We start from the raw sequence: 18,640 nt of genomic DNA, 5'->3' as shown, positions 1-18,640 counted from the left end.
TCCAGTAAGCAGTGTACCAGGTGGCCTGTCAGCACCAGTCAAGTACACTAGCAATATGTGGGGACTTCAGCACAAAGGAATGATTGTGGTTCTGGGTTGTTATTGCTAATCAATCTCATAGCCCGTGACTTTTCATGACACAATCTGAAGAGTAGGTTACTCTGCAGGGCATTCTGCCTTTCTTATAACTTCCCATAAAGATATTCCTTAAGGAAGTACAGCCACTTCCATGCGCTTCTGATTGCAGTGAAAGCCTGATTATATCCATCCTTTTCCTTCTGTCCCATGAGAAGTGCACTACCAGCTGCATCCAGCTCTAGAACACCCAGACTTAGGCACTTCTTTTTCCCAGCTTTCGTGAAGTGTTAACCAGCTCAGGAAAAAGTAAGGGAAACTAAGTGCCCTGATGATCATCCGTCTGCTCTAATAAGTAGACCAGCACACACACTGCCAGGCTCAGACAAGGATAAATTCTGAGTCAAACCCTTGCCAGAGAATTTGTGATATTAGCTCAATAGTCAGAAGTCTTTACAAAATCATGTTGTGATCTTTTCACTTGTTTTCTGGTGTTGATCAAGGGAAGATGGAATGGAAAAGCAGATTAGAATTTTTCAAACTTTTTCCTGAAATGTTGGAAACTAGAGAGAGAATGCACGTGTGTGTGAGTGAGCCTGAGTGTTTCATGAAAGACAATGACTCCAGAATCCTGAGCTCCTGGGAGCTGTGGAGGAGTAAGGTCTTTCAAAGAACATCTTACATTGCAAATATGTCTGTGCTATTCAGTATTCCTTTATCTATATAAAAGGAGCTAAAATATACACTGTAAAGAACGAGTCCTATTTTTACAGCCATATGAAAGATCAAAGAGATTCAATATTTTTTAAAAAAAAATGGTCCTTTGAATCTCATGTTGGAAGCTGGCCTGGTGTTTAGGACTGTTATTGAAGATTTGGAAAGTGTTCACAGAATCACAGAATCGTCTAGGTTGGAAGAGACCTCCAAGATCACCTAGTCCAACCTCTGACCTAACACTAAAAGTCCTCCACTAAACCATATCACTAAGTAACTGTAAAGTTACTGTAAGTAAACCATATCACTAAGTGTTACAGCAAGACTGTGTTTTATTTCAAATCTCCTGTGTAGCCTCAGATAAATCACTACTAGCCATCTTCAGATCAGTATGATGGAAATGTAAACAGTGAATTAGATTCCAACTTATTTCACCTCTGTGCTGTAAAGAAAAAAAAAAAAAAAAAAGAATGCATAGTCAGGTTATTGAAAAACACTTGAAAGACAATGTAATCATTGGTCAAAGCTAACACGGGTTCATGAGGGGAAAGTCCTGCTTAACTAACCTAATTTCCTTTTAGAGCAAGGTTACCCATCTAGTTGACCAAGAGAAGCCAGCTGATGTGCTCTTTTTGGATTTTAGCAAAGGTTTTGATATACTGTCTCTCACAGTACCCTTCTGAAGAAAACACCCAGCACACAGCTTGACAGGTACAAAATACAGTGGGTGAACAACCGACTGATGGGATGGGCTTAAAAGGTTTTACTTACATTTTTATTTTAGATAACAAGATAGTCAGTACAAAAACTTAACCACAGGACAGATGATCTGAGTGGCTGAATTTGGTCTGCCTGCAACATGACTGAGAGTGAAGGGGATGCTTGAGGCCTGGTTTGGGTGACAGGAATTGTATTTTATATATCTTTTATCAAGTGCTATTCATACTGATGAATATCTGATGCAAGCTAAGTTCTTCCCTTACAAACTACCTTCTTGTGGTATCATATTTACAGCTTTTTAAAGAAGTTTTGAAAGGATTGGAGCTATATTGATTAATTTACAACTCTCTTAATGTGAGTGTCTTTATCCAAACATTTCTCTCTATCCATCTCTCTCTCTGTAACACATACTTAGATAAACCTTAAATAGATGATGGGTTGATGAATGGTGAAAATCAGCTGCCTAAAGAGGATTGCTCTAAGGCCTGTACTTTTTCAGGCTCGTGCCCCATTTTAGATTAATAGGCCTAGTGTGAATAGGTTATTATTCACAATCTGAATTCCCTCAGACCCTGCCATAGACCAAATCTATCCACACAGATGTATCCCACAGATATACCCATTGTGCAGAATGGATGGGCACCACAGAGTGTCTGAACTAAATACGTAAGGTAGATAAGGAGACAGTTTCACATTGTTGCTATGATGGAGATCTGTGTACTATAGGTGGACTGGGAATGTCCATCACTAATTGCTTGGTAAAGATGGAAGTTTTTTGTGCATCAGTTGAGTTCCCACATGGAAATGCCTTCGATTTCAGCAACAAGGTGGCACAGATGGAAGAAGAGTGTTGAGTCTCCCTCCACTTTCAGTGTTCAGAATCTTATATGCAAATGAAACCCTAAAGCTGCAAATAATTATTCACTTGTGTTGTTTCTTCTCTATTTTGTTCACATACTATGACACAGTAAAATATTTCCAGTATCCGCAGAAATCTCAAGCTTGATAAGAAATGAGTTTTCTATAAGGTAATGTTTTCCCTCTGATTATACAGTGTATTAGCTTGTATACTCAGCTGAGAAAAAGTATTAAGTCTAGCATACAGAGAAAACAAATAGGAGGGTGATACTTAGCCTTAGGGCTAGAGGAGCTCTTAATTTTCCATTTCCTCAGCTCTTATTTATACCAGAGTCAGTTATGTTGCACAGTCACGGTTGGCTTGGGAGACCTGAATGAAGGGTGAAGGGCAGCAGCAGGAAATGAACTTCTAAATTGATGGATGAAGTGTTTCCATGTACATAACATATTCAAAAAAAAAAAAAAAGAAAGAAAAAAAAAGACTATAATGAAAGCAAAAAGTGGTTCCATCTCACCTTGTGGTGGCACCTGTCAAGTTTAGAGAGAATGGGTATTTTTCTATTGTCTGTTATAATATGAAGTGGGGTTGGAGAAGGAATTGATTTGCCTGTAAAATAGAAGTTTTCATTCCATTTCTCAAAATAAGACTAAGGAACAAAATAATTTTTTGTTTCAGTGTTGAACTGGTTTCATATTCAGCTGCTGAAGAAAGGTAGAGAAACTAGGGCAGAGGGACAGAGAGAAAGAAAATTATTTCAGGGGAATTTTTTGATGGAGGCAATCCTATAAGAAAATTAGTTTTCAAAGGGCATATGCAGGGGCAAGCAACTCCCTTTCCCTTCTCCCATCTAGATGGCAAAGCAGGAGATGGTGAAACCAAAGTCCATGCTGCTCCCGAGAAGTGTAGCTGCACAGTTGAAATCCCATTCATTCCCATTCAGAAGGAAAAAGCTTCCTTTTTTTCAGTTATAATTATTCTTTCTTTTATTGCCATTACTACACTTGCACAACCTATGACAGACTTTTATTCCTGGTGCTTTCCCTATGTTCTCTCTCCCAAAATTGGACTTCCAAAAGACAGCACTGAAGACCTCTACCCTGGCACCATTTTAGGAGTAGACATGTGCTCCTTGCAGTCTGTTCAGATGGGCAATTGAAAAAAGCAACATTTTACAAATAGTTTTTTAATAATTTTCTTTTGAATGGTCAGTGTTCCCCCAAAACAGGCCAGCTTTTCTTTGTGCTTCGATTGTCACTTCTCCATTTGCTCATCAGGCTCTGACGCTCTGGTGTCAGAGATGCTTCTCACTCTGTGAGAAGACTGTAGTATGTAGAGCCTAAAAGCCCTGGGGCAAATCTGGGTGCTATTGCAGGACAAACAGCAGCAATAACTCTCAAAGAAAGGGATACTCTATCTATGCAAAGTCCATTCTTCCAAGATATTTATTTGCTCCAGACCATTTTGTTGTTACAGAGGAATATATCAACATGGCTCTCCTGTCAGCTGTAAACAGCAGGTAACTTTCATTCCTTCCTAATATGATGGGTTCTGTAGTAACAAAACCACTGCATCCTACCTCTCCGATCTGCTAGGAGGATAACTAGTCTACAAATCTTACGGAAAAGTGACTTTCGGTCTTTAGTAACAGAAACATTTTAAAAAGCAAACCCATGTACCATCTTGTGTCAGAATAGATTTGATTTTCCACCAAGTAAAGTTTAGTTGTAGATTTTGCCTGCTCATTTATTTTCTTTTATTTTTATTCTGTGTTGTTATATGTAGGCATGTTTTTGGATGGTGGGAAAGGACTTGCAATCATTCTGTGGAACACCTGAGGCTGCACTGTGGATCACTATTGATATACTGACCAGGGAAAAGAAATGTGGCTTGAAAGCCATCTGCCAGCATCAATAAGTTAATGAAATGGGGGAGACCCCATTTTTCAGTTTGCTGAAGTCAGCATTGCTGAGGTTTCTAGCATAAAACAAAGACATAAAAGGTATTAGGCATGAACTCAGTTTCAGAAATAAGAATACTTGACTAAAGTAAAAACTGCAGCTGATTTAGACTATAATTTTCTCACAGGACAAAGAGGGGCAGTGTTTTCTGGATAGGACACTGCACTACAATTAAGAAATCATATGTCAGCTGTGGCACTGTTTTCCCAGGACAAAGATGGACAAATTGTCCTTGTTCCAGAGATAAAGGATGAGATGCTTTGCCTGTACCTCAGTAGAGTCAGTACCTGCCTGTGAAATGATAATGTACTCTGAAGCCTACTGAAGAAAGGTGCTCCAGAAGAGCTGAATATATTGTTAACAGTAACAAAACAAACACTGCTAGTTTTAACATGAGTATTACATTCTCAGACTGCACTGCGTTTACATCTGCAAGCTGGATATGTCCGCTAAAAAAATGCAGAAAGCTCAGACAGTCATAGATTCATATGACATGAAAACATGGACCTTGAAATAAACCAGCAATTCCTGTGAGCAGAGGAATTCCAGCAAGCCATTCATCAAGCCTGTCCCTCCACCGGGTGCTGGGCCAGCATGGTGGCTCTCAGATTTACCACATACAAATCAAAGAGGCATAAGACACAAAAGCAGACAAACAGGGCAGGGTAGCTTGCTGTAGGTTTTCTCTGAAGACTAAAGCTTATAGAGTGCATGCCTATGCTAGGTAACCGTAATGCCCAAAAGGAGGCAGCCAGAATACAGCCTGCCTCAGGAAAGGTTCAGCTCATAGTGCTGCTGAGCTATTCATGGCGTGTGAGCTGTGTGAAAGGGATCTTTTTGTTTTGTTTTGTTTTAATGTTGATGGGAGAATCTTTTCTTTTGAAAACAGTCTCCTAATGCATCAGGACAGCTGCCTGGGATACACCTCATTTAGCGGCAATTGTCTCTGTAATGTTTATAACCCTCCCACCAGCCATCCAATATACAGTCATCATTTATCCTCTCATTTGCCTAACACAATGTTAAAATGCCCTTCCAGTGCTTTGTTTTGCTTACTTTTCCATTCCGTTGCTGTCCGCATGTCAGAGATGTTAAAACCTCTTTTGAACAACTGACATCTCTATGTCAAGGATTTGTGGCTGAAGGATGCTTTCTGCACTCTTTACCCAGCAGCCTCTCTCTCCTTTTTAATTACCAGCTTAGGAGTGTGAGACATCATCTATCATTCCTCATTCATTATATTTAATAGCTGCACATTTTGGGCTCTTCAGCAAACTGACCAGACATATGGAGTATGTTAATCTGCTTGTGAAATCTGCCCTTTTAAATCAACAATACCACTGTCTTCTCAGTTGAAAACCCAAGAAATTAGGGAAAAGGAAAAAAAAAAAAAGAGAGAGAGAGAGAGAAAAAAAAGAGAGGAAGAAAAGAAGAAAAGAGAGAGAAAGAGAGAGTAAAAGAAAAAGAATGAAAGAAGGGAGGAAGGAAGGAGAGAAAGGAGGGAGAAAGGAAGTAACATTTATTCCTTGGTCAAAAGCTAGACTTAGAAAGGGATTGAGCAATAGAGCCTGCACCATCATTAGGCTGTAAAGGCTACTTAGCTAATAGGGTGTATACTGATGCTTTCTGCTACTTTCTTTCTGTTACATTGACACTGCATGTTGGCTGCCGGCTGCACATTTGTAATACATAAGGACAGCTGTAGTGAATGAGGCCAAAGGTGCACCTGACACAGGAACCAAAGAGTAATGGTGATAGTAAGAGCTAGCAAGTGCATATGGTGTTCCCTTGATATAACCACCCTGATTTCTGCAGCCTGCAGCATAGGGATCTCCTGAATCAGAGACTGTATCCACATCTCTGTACTGAATAGTCCTCAAGAGACCTATCATGTTCTCCAAATGCATCTAATTGCTTTCAGAATCCAGTTATACTTTTGCTCCTTGGCATGTTCAAAAGCTTCATTTGTTACAGGCTAATGAGCTTAATAAGCTGAAGCTGTGTGTTTATTGAAAGGTTAATGATTACAAACATTTAAATAGTTAAATCAACTCCTTAGTTGGGACTGTAGCTACATAAGAAGGGAACAATAATCCTAACTCTTCTGGGAAAGTTGCTGAGGATTTATTGAGGTGGGGGTAGGTCTGTGTCTTTCCTGATTACTGAGTCATAGTTTACAGATGAGAAATTCTAACTCCCACTCTTCTGCTCTTCTTTCTGTTGTGTTGGGCTTAAGTCACTTTAAGTACCAAACTAGGACAAGGTTTTTCAATGAGTTGTTTGTATCTCAAGCTGCAGCTAGTCTAGCAGTTCTTTAACATCTGTTGGTTAATATTACATGACTAGTTTATCTGATGGATCATCACCTGATTTCCTACTATCTATAATTTTGGTCAATTACTTAAAAGCTTTGTTTACTTATTGCAATGAACTATTTTGACCACTTCTTATGGTGTAGTGTTTTCGTTATAAGTCAAATTACTGTTTTGTACCTGTAAAATACAGTTATGCATTGTGATGCTTGCAAAAAACTATAAAAAGCTAGACTAATGGCCTCTTTATGTATTGAATGGTAATCACAAAAGCACTGCCTTTCAGAAATTGTAAAAGATCAGTGACGATAACATAATCTTTGGAGAACTGGAGGGTTTTACTCTGAGTGATTTAAAAGATAATACTAATAAATGTGGAAAGGAACTTGAAAAGAGCATTTTGTGTAGTTTTTTCCCAGGCACATTGGCTTCATGCAGTGTCCAAGTGAGCAGAGAAGTGAAATGAAGACAAATGGCAGTAGAATAATTCCAGAGGTGGCTTTATCATGATGCTTGCATAAAAAAGTGATCTACTGAACTTGTTCTCAAGTTTAATGCCTTTTCTGTTGGCTGTCAGATCCAACATGTTATTGAAATTCTGGATCTCCTGACTCCCTGACTCATCTTCCTGAACAGGCCAACAAAAGCACATAAATGAAGGATTCTGCAGTCTAAACTGTAGCATTGTTTAATTAGGCACATTGTTTTACCAACACAGACCTCTTATATCTGGCTGACTAAAGGGATAGCCTATAAAGGCTCTCTTGGAAAACATACTGAACTCATCAGAGACTCCCATTGACTTAAATGGGCTCTAGACCAGGTCTGAAATGAAATTTGTCTCAAACTGCCAGTTGACAAAGATCCAGGATGGTGGTTTTATTTGGGAGAAGCTGTGAAACAGAGAAATAAAATAGGCAGGAGCAAAGCAATGGCAAAATAAAGATAATAACTTAGGCTGCTAACTAAGAGGAAGCTGCTAACCAGCAGAGAAGAGCTTTGGAAAAGCTTCACAAAAGGACTATTTAAAGGATGAAACTTAACTGGCTTCAGGATGAATATTAATAACATCATGGAAAAATTTCTATAGTTTCTCTACTTGAAACAGCAAGGAGTAGACTTCAGAAAGTCCTTTCTTTTCTCTGTTCCTACAGCCATTCATTCACGTTAACTTTTGTGGTGGTTTGAAAGGTCTGGGATTCTTTTTTCGACATGTAAACTGGGAGCAGAGGGAGATAGTTTGCTTTTAAAAATCTGTCTTTTTCTTGGTTTTCTAAACATGGGGGGACTAAACGGTGCTGGAATCATTTAATCATTTTCTGTTATGTTCAGTGCTTCTCTCTGATAACATCATTTTCCAATCAGATGTAGCCAATTTCAGGAGCTGAAGGAAGCACGGAACACCAGATAGCACACATTCCTGGGATCTGATAAGCGCAGGTTCAGTTCACTTCTCTGCTCCATCCTTTTCACTATGACCATGGGCAAGTCAGAGAAATCTTGCCATATCAACACCTGGCCTATGAAAAAATAAATAAATATAGATGTTGCCCCCTCCAAGAAGTGACTGTGGGCAGCTCCAGGAAAACTCCAAGTGCCTATAATCTATAGAAACTGAAAAATTATGATGTTAAATCACAAAAGTGCAGCTGCCTGCCATATATCACTCGTGTCGAGAGAACAGAAATACTGCCTCCATAACTATGATTTGTTCATGACACCATGCTCTGTGCCAATGGCCTCTGGTTCGATTTTCACTGCTAAGTAGACTGCAAGGTCAAGAGGTATTTCCCACTTGATTTGTCTAAATAGAAGTTGCAGAACCCAGGAAATAAGCACTACATGCAAGGGGAACCATTTCCTTGGGAAGCCTGAAGAAGGATTTTGATAGGGGAAGGGAGCTGCTTTTTTGAATTTGGCAGCAGAGTAAGTAGTACACCAAGGCTGAACCATGATTTTTAAATCCAGGCAAATGGTGTTAAAGTCTAATCGTATTCTGGAGAGAAAGCACTTAAAGAATTGCACTGAAGGACACAGAAAATGGAAGGAAAGACATGAAGAAACAGGGGGATATTAGCCCTTAAAAGGATGAAAAGCCTAAAAATGGTAGATCTTTTTCCTCCAGCTAAGGCAGAGAAAGGAGGCTGTCTAATCTTGCAAAGAAGAAAAGCCCAAAATATCCTGAGAGGCAATGCTGCCTTTTTAATGTACACAAGTAGCAGATAGCCAAAGGCAACAGAAGAAACAGTGAAAGGGAACAGCAGAAAGCTGAGATTCAGTGTGAACAGATACCTAAAAGTTAGGGAGCCTGCGGGTATGTGGTTTAACCAGACCACTAAGGATTTTTCCACAGTAAAGCCTCGGATGCCAAATTAAATGAGCATGCATAACATCAATCTGTGGCCATTGTCTTTAGGCACTTATTTTGCCCACTGCAAATGCAAATTAACATGACTAGTCTTAACCCTTGCTGTTGGCTAAGCTATGTTAAAATGCAAATTCTTTTACATTTTCTGCAGGCACACCACCACCCATCACTGGAGCGTGGCTATATGAGCCATGAATCTCAGGCATGTGATAGAGCCATCAGTCACAGAATCCCATAATCACTTTACTGCACTCCCTAGTTCTGGAGAAGTGCCTGGTACCACATGGGGCTTAGCAAGCGGTCAATGATCTGCATGCTTGGAAGAGATTCATTTTATTGCAGGTCCAGTTGGCTGTACCTAACTGCAGAAGAACATCACAGGGTTTCTCCCAGTTTCTCCACCTGGAAAATTCAGTTCTTAATGGAACACTATCCAGTATTACTGGGAACAACAAATTTGACATATAAGTTTTCCTCCTGCATAAATGAGTATGGGATTTGCTTTAGCACCTGCTGCTCTTTTTACAACACCATTTTATACCTCAGCAGGAATGTTTCTGTATAATGAAGTTTTTTAGGGAAGTATTTTAATTTTGTTGTGCTTGTTTATCCACCATTCAGACCATGAAAATATTTTGGATGTTGCCCCATTCAATTCTATACAATCCATTAAATTATTCTGATAAACAAGTATTTCATAATCTCATTTTTGTTTCTTTTCATAGCATTATTATCTGCAGCATTATCTGAAGAGTTAAAAATCAAAACAATCCATAAAAAATGAAAAAGTTATTTCTTTTACTTCTACATATATATATATATTCTTGAGAGCTTGTTTAGTTGAGATTATTTTAAAATATTATACAAGTTGAAATTAGAAATACTCAGCCTGAAAAAGTATAACATAATTAAAAAACAGTGATGTAAACGCAGGTGTTGAACTTCCCACTAACCTTGTTGTTATAGTCTGAAAACTGCCTGAGACTATCAACTTTAGTACTTTTGCCTATCCTAGAACTGGAATGTTGTGTCTGAATTGTAACTCTTGTTGTATAATGGAGATTGTGTATAAAATGAAAGTTTCCAGTGATATGGCTTTAAAAGTTAATCAAAAGCTCTTAAGAAATTGGATTCCTGTAGATGCTGGAGACTTAGAGGAAGCCACTGAACCCAGCAGGCACTGATTTGATAGCTCTGCATGGAGAAGACAAGGAAATGGAAATAACATATTGCTTCATTTTCCATTTGCTGGGATTTAATATGCAACATCCTAAAGACTGAACTACCATATCTGTGAGTATTTTTGCTGTTGTTGTTGTTTTGCTTTTTAGCCCTAAGATGTCTTTCCTTTGCTTTAATGAAATCTTGTTGGTATTCAAAGAAAGGTTTTGTCTCTGGGACTTCTCTGTGCCAGGGACTTGTTTCTTGTTCAGTTTTTCAGCATGAGTAATTACTAGGTGCCTTTTTTCTTTTTTCCTTAAAGTTGGAATTGTTCCATGTACCATGCGCCATGCTCCCACAGGCAATTTGTACTGACATTTGGCATAAAGTAGTAGTTAAAACTGAACTGTAGCCCTACAAGGTGGTCCACAGTGTAGTGGAGATGGAGCCAAAGACCTAAGTCATCCTGCCTCTCTTTAGTGTCTAGTTTCATTTCTTCTAGTCAGGAGGCACTTCCAGGGGTTCAGAGAGATTGGCCGAGCCTGGCAATATCTTCTAGAAATGCCTCTCTCTCCCTCTCTCCCTCTCTCTCTCTTCATTAATAGAAAGGGGGATTTGGGATGACACTGACTTCCAATACAGGAAATACACTAGAGTATCTAAGGTCACGTGGAAATATCTGTACTCACATAAATTAACCTGGGCTGCAGACAGCAGCTGGGGTACTTTGGAATGCTATGAGATCACTTATTTGTGAGGCAGTGTGTGCTGCACAATGTGTCAGGGAAAAGCTGGACATTCGTGTCAGACAAGGTCCTTGCACAGGTCGTTATAGTTGTCACTGATTCAAGGCTGTTCACAGGCCCAAAACACTTCCCTGTACCTACAATAACCCCACTACAAGTGGATTAGGATGACTTCAGGTGGAGAGCCTCTTCTGCTATAAAACTTTTTTTTTTTTTTTGTGGTGAAGAATTATTTGCAATCTTCACCAGCCTCCTGAAACTAATGCTCATAGTATTGAGACTTCTGGTGAAAGGACCAAATAAATCTGACTGAAGAATCATAGTAAAATCAGGTGTTATTTTTTGTTAAGGCCAACAGAAATAACATAGTCCTACTTTCCTCAAGCTAGATTTCTTATCATTTGATCTAAGCTTCACTCTTATCAAGACATCACCAAGCAGACCTTAAAAACTGGAAGAAAAGCAGGTCTGAATGAAAATATAATTTAAAGCTCTTCCAGGAATATTTCACTTTCCCTTATTCACTGACATCACAGCCACCTTATCGGAGCAGACACTCAAGGTCCTTCCCATTTATCTGTCACATCTACCAGGGAATTACATTCATGCAATCATTTTTTTTTCTCTAACTGCTTGAGACACAGGCCATACAGCATCTCTCCAGCAAAAAGCATTACGTACAAAAAGCCTCTCAAATCAAAAAGACAGGAGTAAAATAAAAGCAACTGTTATTAGGCCCATAAATACCTATTCTATGAAGAAATAAATATGTAGATATCAAACCAGGAGCCCACATGATCATTATTAAGGCTTATTTTAAATGAAATATTTTTCTTGTTGCTGGTGGTTTGTTTGTTTGTTTGCTTTTGCCTGGGAAGTAAGAGATCTGACACTGAAAGGCTTTAGGGATATTTGTTATTAGACAGTAAGAACAAGACTACTGCTGCTCATCAGCAACTCTCAAGTGAAAAATATTTTCCCAGTAATTTTTGTCATTGTGTCATCCATAAATTACTGAGCATGGGAAAGGGTTAGGTGTGTCTGAAATATACTGTATGAAATATTTTTGTTGATTTTCCTTTCTCCTCTAGTTTGTTCCCTGTGGAATTGAAACATTTCTCAGGGCAACTGAGTCTTAAAGAGACCCCAACTGATCGTACATAGCTTTCTATTTTGCATTGCTTTCTAATTAATGAAGTTCCTACCTGACCAGATGTCAAGCTCCTGAACCAACCCACTTCCCCAAGTTCTCTCTCCTGCTTTTGTTTCCTCTTTTTTTTTTTTTTTTTCCTGAGAGAAGACATGGACCATTGCTTGACCCACGTGTCCAATATATCACTCGAGTTGACTCAGATGTGGTTCAGTCCTATAATAAGCTTAGATAGTTCTGTACAGTTGCCCACTGCTACATTCTTTCCTTATTGAATTTCCTTTAAAAAGCTCTGGAGTTTAGACAAGGATGATGGCCATTCCAGATGGTGAATCAAAAGGAAAAACAAACAACAACAACAAGAAAAAAGAAATCAAACAAACAACAAAAACATATACGCACAGTCTATGCAAAAATCTATTAGGGATACATGTTAATTTTTAATAAGGTTTAACTTGTTCATACTGAACAGTCTATTTCTGTGGTTTAAGTTGGAGAAAAGTTACATTTTAACATGTAAGTAAACAAACAAAAAAAATGAAACCTTTATGTGTCTTTTTATTATATGAAATTGGTGACCTGAATTCTTGAGTCTATGGTTTTCTACTGTCTCCTGTTCAGGACCTCACATATGCTACTTATCTTGTAGGTGCTGTCTAGAGCTGCCCATACCATGTACTTGGGTCTCATATTTTTTCCATAACTCCATTTCCCCACTTAATTAACAAGGATCAGCTGTCTTATTTTCCATTTTATTCCTATAAAATTTTTCGTTGTTTCACCTTCCCAAATGACTAAGATCATGACCAAAGATACCCTTAGGCCTTCACTGTGTGTCAGAGCCTGCAGGGCAGACACTCGAGAGGTAGCTGAATGCCGTTGCCTGCAGCAGACAAACCTAAGTGAATTATGTGCAGGTGAGTGGATGTGCAGTAGCCCACAAGATGCTTCAGGGAAGTTGGTACATCTTTGTGCATCTTGTTTGGCTTGTTAGAACTAGGGCATCTTGTTAGAAATCCAATGCAGAAGACAAGTAGACAACCTGGACAAAATGTTTTTATTTCACAGAAAATGCAGTGCTAGAAATTGAATTATAACAAATAGATTTCCATGTGTCCACAGGGTTCCAATGATGTTAATAAACATTACTTAGTTTTTTCTTTCTCTCTTTTTTTTTTTTTCCTCCCCAGAGGGTGGGCAGTAGGGAGTTTTTTTTCATGGTTCCTTGTGATTTAGCAACAATGCTCCTCAAATCTGTTCTTTTATTATGGAGGAATAACTAAAAAAGTGTTCTTATTTAGCCCACAATATTCAATGTTCTTCACTTTTATTCCTACCTCCAGAATATCTGGTACATGTTGAATTGGCCACATGTGCAGTTTTTCCCTTGTTACCTGCTCTAAATCCCATTTGTCTCTCCAAACAAATGTGAAAAAAAAACAATCATACAAATCACTCAACTCCCTATACAAGACATTCAGGCACTTGTTAATTCTGAAGTGACACTATCCAAGCCAAAGGTTTGAAACCTGCATTCCACCAGATGTTGGACTGGTTTAAATGCAAATAAACACCCAAAGGAAAAAAAAAAAAAGAATATAATACATTGCTGAGAACTGTGCACAACTAAACTTTATTGTGGTTTCAAGATTTTTTAAGTTGCTTTCCAGGAAAAATTCATTCTTACCCCCTTGTGGTGGTATGTCCTGCTGAGTGCAATATTCTTGCAAAGTTCCTGTTTTCCTCTTCACTTGTTCATATACATCCTCAGACAAACAAAGATATATATTTGTCTACAAATCTTTATGTTCCCTGCTGGAAATGTTTGTGCTCCCTGCATAAAGCAGAGCAGTAGCTCCCCACTGCCACAGGGTCTGTAGAGGACAGGACAGAGAGATGAAGGCAGTATTTTTTTATTTTTTTTATGTTCCATTACTACTATAATCTCGGGGTGAACCTCCCAATTTTTCACCCAATATCTCTTCTCAGTTGGTTGCCAAAAACCCAATTAAGGACTGATCAGTCTTAGACTGAAAGTTGGATGAACATCTGGACACCCTTTACATGGGGACATAGCCTTCAGATACATGGGAGGAGAAGAGAAAAGAGGGCATTCCTTCACATTAATCTGTGTCCATGCATATGGAGGACAGGATGAGAAAACGAGGTTTCCCTTCTTTTCTCTTTTTTTCTCTTTCTGCCATGTTTTCTCCCATCTTCCTTACCTTAAGCTTTCATATATGCCCTTTTGTCACTATTGACTTTTGTACACTTTCTAGTCCTTTGCTCTCTCCTCACCCCAGCTCCCTGTGACGTACACACAAAGACCTTTTCTTCAGTTGTGCCTTCCTCCTCCATACACAGTCTGTCCCCAGATTTCCATTTATCCTTTCCTAGGTTCCCAGTCTTCAGACACTCTGTCTGCAAAATCAGTCCAGCTTTTCTCCCTTCCATTGACTAAATACCTATCAGGAATTTTCCAATTAGGACTGCAGACACTTGAGGAAGATGTTTGGCTGGCAGGACAGCTCAGACCAAAGAAAGACATAGATCACAAAGAAACTTCCTCTAACTACAGACAGAAAAACCTGAAATGCATGAAAACTAAGCTGAGATCATTTCATTCATTTTTAATGACAGAAAGGAGTCTTGAGAGATATAAAGTAAGGGATGATTTGGAATGGAATGAAATGTTTAACATTGCTTCTAATGCTGAGTTTCTGCAGGCAGCTCCAGATAAACTGAAAAGGCTACAGAAATAATTGCCGGAGGAAAAAAGAATTTTTACAAATGTTTCTAACTACGCCTAACCAGAATGCAATGCAACTGAATTTCAGATTTATATTTACTAGGTTTGTACTTAAAAGACTTCCATTACTCAGCTGATTTCAGACAGGCATCCATAGAACACTATTCTAATAAGAAAGGGAATTAAAACAGAGATACAACAGTCCATCCTCTGGTCTAAAACAAAATCCTAAATTCCTGCTCTCACACTGAGCTGAATTATCTCAATTATAGAAAGAAACTAAATTGTGGTGAAAGGACAGGAACCCTTTTAACATCTGCCTATTGAGGAAACCATGAACTGAATAGGAATCAGAAGAAAAATAACATGGTTTATTTTCTTTTAATTACTAACAGGTAATACAATACAGTATGTTTTGCAAAGGTTTTAGATGATGTCTTGTTAAGGGTAGTATTTTAAGCATTCTATAAAGAATTAAGCAGATAAATAAAATTATTAAATAAAGAGTTTATTAGCATATTTTTTAAAATGGTGAAGTATCATTTAGAATGCCTTGAATAAATGAGATGGTGTGGTATCTTCATCAGTTTTCTAAAAAATGTTCTCCTTTAGGCAAAATTTGCCCTTTTTAGAGCATATATCTCCTACAACACGTTTGTCCTCTTGAAGTTAGGTTAGGATACACAGAATCATAGTTTGTGAAAATCATCCTGTTGTGGAGGATAAAATGTTGAGGACAATAGGAAAGCACAGAAACTGAAACACCTGTGAGGCAAGGCAGAGCTAAATCACAGACTCCAAAAAAAAAATCACAGACTCAACCTGAGCTACTTTGTTTTTGGAGGGAGGATTGTTTTGGAAATCACTTTATCAAAATAGGTATACACACAAAAAAATGTAATTTTTTAAGCAGTATTTTGGCTAAACACATTTTCATTTTCTAGAAATTCATTGTTGTTTCCTTAAATATGTGTGAGCTTGCTGCTCAAAATGCAAAATAATAATAATAATAAAATAACAAAAATACATAAATAGAAATTAAAGCAATCATTGTCTGTGTCTTGCAGAGGCATTGGACACTCTGGCTTAGTGCAGTTACTAGGAAAGAAGCAAATTCAGGGTCTGAATTAATTGGGATCTTAGAGGTATAATGGAACAGAAAAGTAGAAAAGACTAGTACATGGGTATAAAATAGTAAAAGAAAATGCAACCACATGCATTACTATCTGTGCTGGATGTTAACATACCTCTGCTTGGTTTTCGAAGGGTTTGTAAGGTGGATATGTTTGATCTTTTGCTGCCAACTGTGATCTAACACCTTGTCCTCTTGAAAGTGGAGCTGTTATTTTTATGAGATACTTTCACAAGGGAATGTATTTTCTGGGGGGAAAGAAAACAATAATAACCAGGCTGTTTCTAAAATGTTTTGGGTTGCTATGAATTTTGTATAAAAGTTAAAAGGGGTTAATTTTTGAGGGAGAGAGAAAAAAAAAAAAGTGTGGAGAAAAATGAAAGTTTATATTACATTGCCAAGCTCTTTCTTGCTGACAAAACAAAGGTGCAGCAGAGTTAGCAGTGGGAGCTTTCAACACTCCCCTCCCTCCAGCCATTACTAAAATAAATCATCTTTCTTCATATACTGGAAAAAAACAAGTTTCAATGTTGTTACATTGCATGTTGCATTATTACAGCTGTTATGACCCATTTTCATGCCAGTAGGATGCTCACAGCGCGACTGTGCTGTGGCCTCTGGTGGGTGATGCAGAGCCAGAAACATCCTCCAACAGGGTATATTCTTTGCTCACTGCAAGAAAACATTGGCACAAAAAGACTGCGAGAGAAATGCCCAGTTTGAGTTTGCTAAACAGTCTCTTGTTTCCCTGCCTTTTCTCACCGAGGATTAAACTCCCCCTAGTGAGTTTTGGAGTCATTTGCAGAAATTATTCATCTAATGGAAGGGCTCGCTCTTGGGTTTTGTTTAGATGGAGGAATTCAGCCACAAATCGCTCCTCTCTGTACCACTTGGTGGAAGTGGGAACTTCATACCGTGGCCAAGAAATTTTATTTACACTTACAGAAAGGATGGAGGGTGGGAATGGAGACAGCACCCACCTGTCTGTTCAGATCTATTCAGTCTGGCTGATGCTGGAGGAGGTGACCCTCTGGACCTGAGCACCTCCCCACCTCAAGGCTTCTCTGTGGCCCACAGGAGTCTTTCCAGCTGCCACTGGGTCCCTACTGGCTCCCTGTCCCCATCTCCAGCCATCAATGTTACCCAGCCCAGTTCTGTCTGCAAATCAAGAAAAAAAAAAGAGTAGGGTTTTCCAGGTTTTCACTGAAGTTTTCTTGTTATCTTTCACAGCAACCTAATAAACGATATGGTTCAAAAATATCTAGTGCATAAATAGGGATCTTGAGGTATGTCACACTTTGAAATGAAGCCTAACACCTTCAGGAAGATAAATGGATCAACAGAAATTTCAGTGAAATGTTAAAAATTTGATGGGCTGGCCCTACTTACCATTTTCCTCTTTTTTAAGTGGGAAAATGATTCATTGACTGAATCTTGAAATATTCTACAAACACCTTACTGTAGAAAAAGCTTTGCCATTTCTTCCCCATGTCATTGGTGTTTGTAATTGTGCAGCACCTTAGCAGGTGACAAATTCACATGCTGTCCCCCACCCCCCCCAAAGGAAAAAAAAAAAAAAAAAGAGTAAGAGAAAGATGTAGAATAATTTATAGTCTCACTGAAGGAAACAGCATCAGAAACAGCTTGCTAGGGGACGACTGCCATGGACTCCCAGCCTATGTCGCGCATATTTCAAATCCATCAATATTTTCCTTTACAGAGGCACCAGCGTGGGAGTACTGAAAGAAAGAGGAAATAAACAGGCTGTGTTAGTTTGCCTGGCTTCCTGGAAAGTGCTAAATTGCTCAAATGCTGCTGGGGCCTTTGCTGAACACACAGCTCAGAGGAACCAGCTCAGCCTGTCTCCTTGATGGACTGTCTCTCTGTGGGTACAAAGCACCCGCTTTATAAATGTGATGCACCTGCACTGGTACCTTGTAGTCAGGTATACCAGAATCCTTAGGAGCTTTTCACATTATATGCTGTTTCATTATTTTAGAATAATTGATGATTATTGCATAGGCCTTCTAATTTTGTCTTTAAAATGCATTTTTCTCAGCTTTCTCCCAGAACCATGAGAATTAACACCTATACTTTATAGAAGAGTGAATCGCATGAAACTCATGACTCACATCATTGAGTTACTCTGAGATTCATTAGTGTTATGAGCTTTGACAGGCACCATCTCCATAATTCTTTCAGTAAATTTAAGTCTGGGTTTAAGGTCAAGCTAACAAAACAACTGCCCAAGCAGGAACCTACAAGGGATTATAAAATAGCCATTGCCTGCTCAGACGGTCTGAGCGGTGGAAAGCTCTGCAGATGGCTGCAGGCTGGGCATGTGGCAATCCCAGGAAAGGCCAGCAGTCACCTTTGGGTGAATCAGTTCTCAGTTATGAAAATGTGAAGATGAGTTATTTGGCAAGATCTTGTCTGAAGCCCTCTGGGGAGCCTGAGGAGCAATATCTTTTGAGAAACTCCTTCCCTGAGCTGTGCTTCTGCTGCTCATGGAAAGCAAACATCTCTATCTCTGTTCCTACTTTCACACCTAATTTGAAGTTCATTTTGATATTTGTAGAAGATAAAATATTTTCTCATGAGATCAGATAGATAGAAGGTGTGTATAACAGGTGGAATTTTTTCCCTGTTCACCCTGAAAGGAAGTAAAAAAAGGTAATGTATCACTAAAGGAAGAA

General features: G+C 38.8%; 1 long non-coding RNA gene across 1 annotated transcript; it reads left to right on the top strand.

Moving 5' to 3' along the window:
• The first annotated feature begins 6,402 nt into the window (after positions 1 to 6,402).
• Positions 6,403 to 7,896, top strand: LOC308196800. Its single transcript, XR_013952410.1, has 2 exons — positions 6,403 to 6,458; positions 7,047 to 7,896. It is a non-coding gene; the product is annotated as an uncharacterized lncRNA (long non-coding RNA).
• The last annotated feature ends 10,744 nt before the right edge of the window (positions 7,897 to 18,640 follow it).

Source organism: Anser brachyrhynchus, assembly GCF_964034855.1.
Source record: "Anser brachyrhynchus genome assembly, chromosome: 6".
Lineage (NCBI taxonomy): Eukaryota > Metazoa > Chordata > Aves > Anseriformes > Anatidae > Anser > Anser brachyrhynchus.
This window is presented reverse-complemented; position numbering and strand designations above follow the sequence as displayed.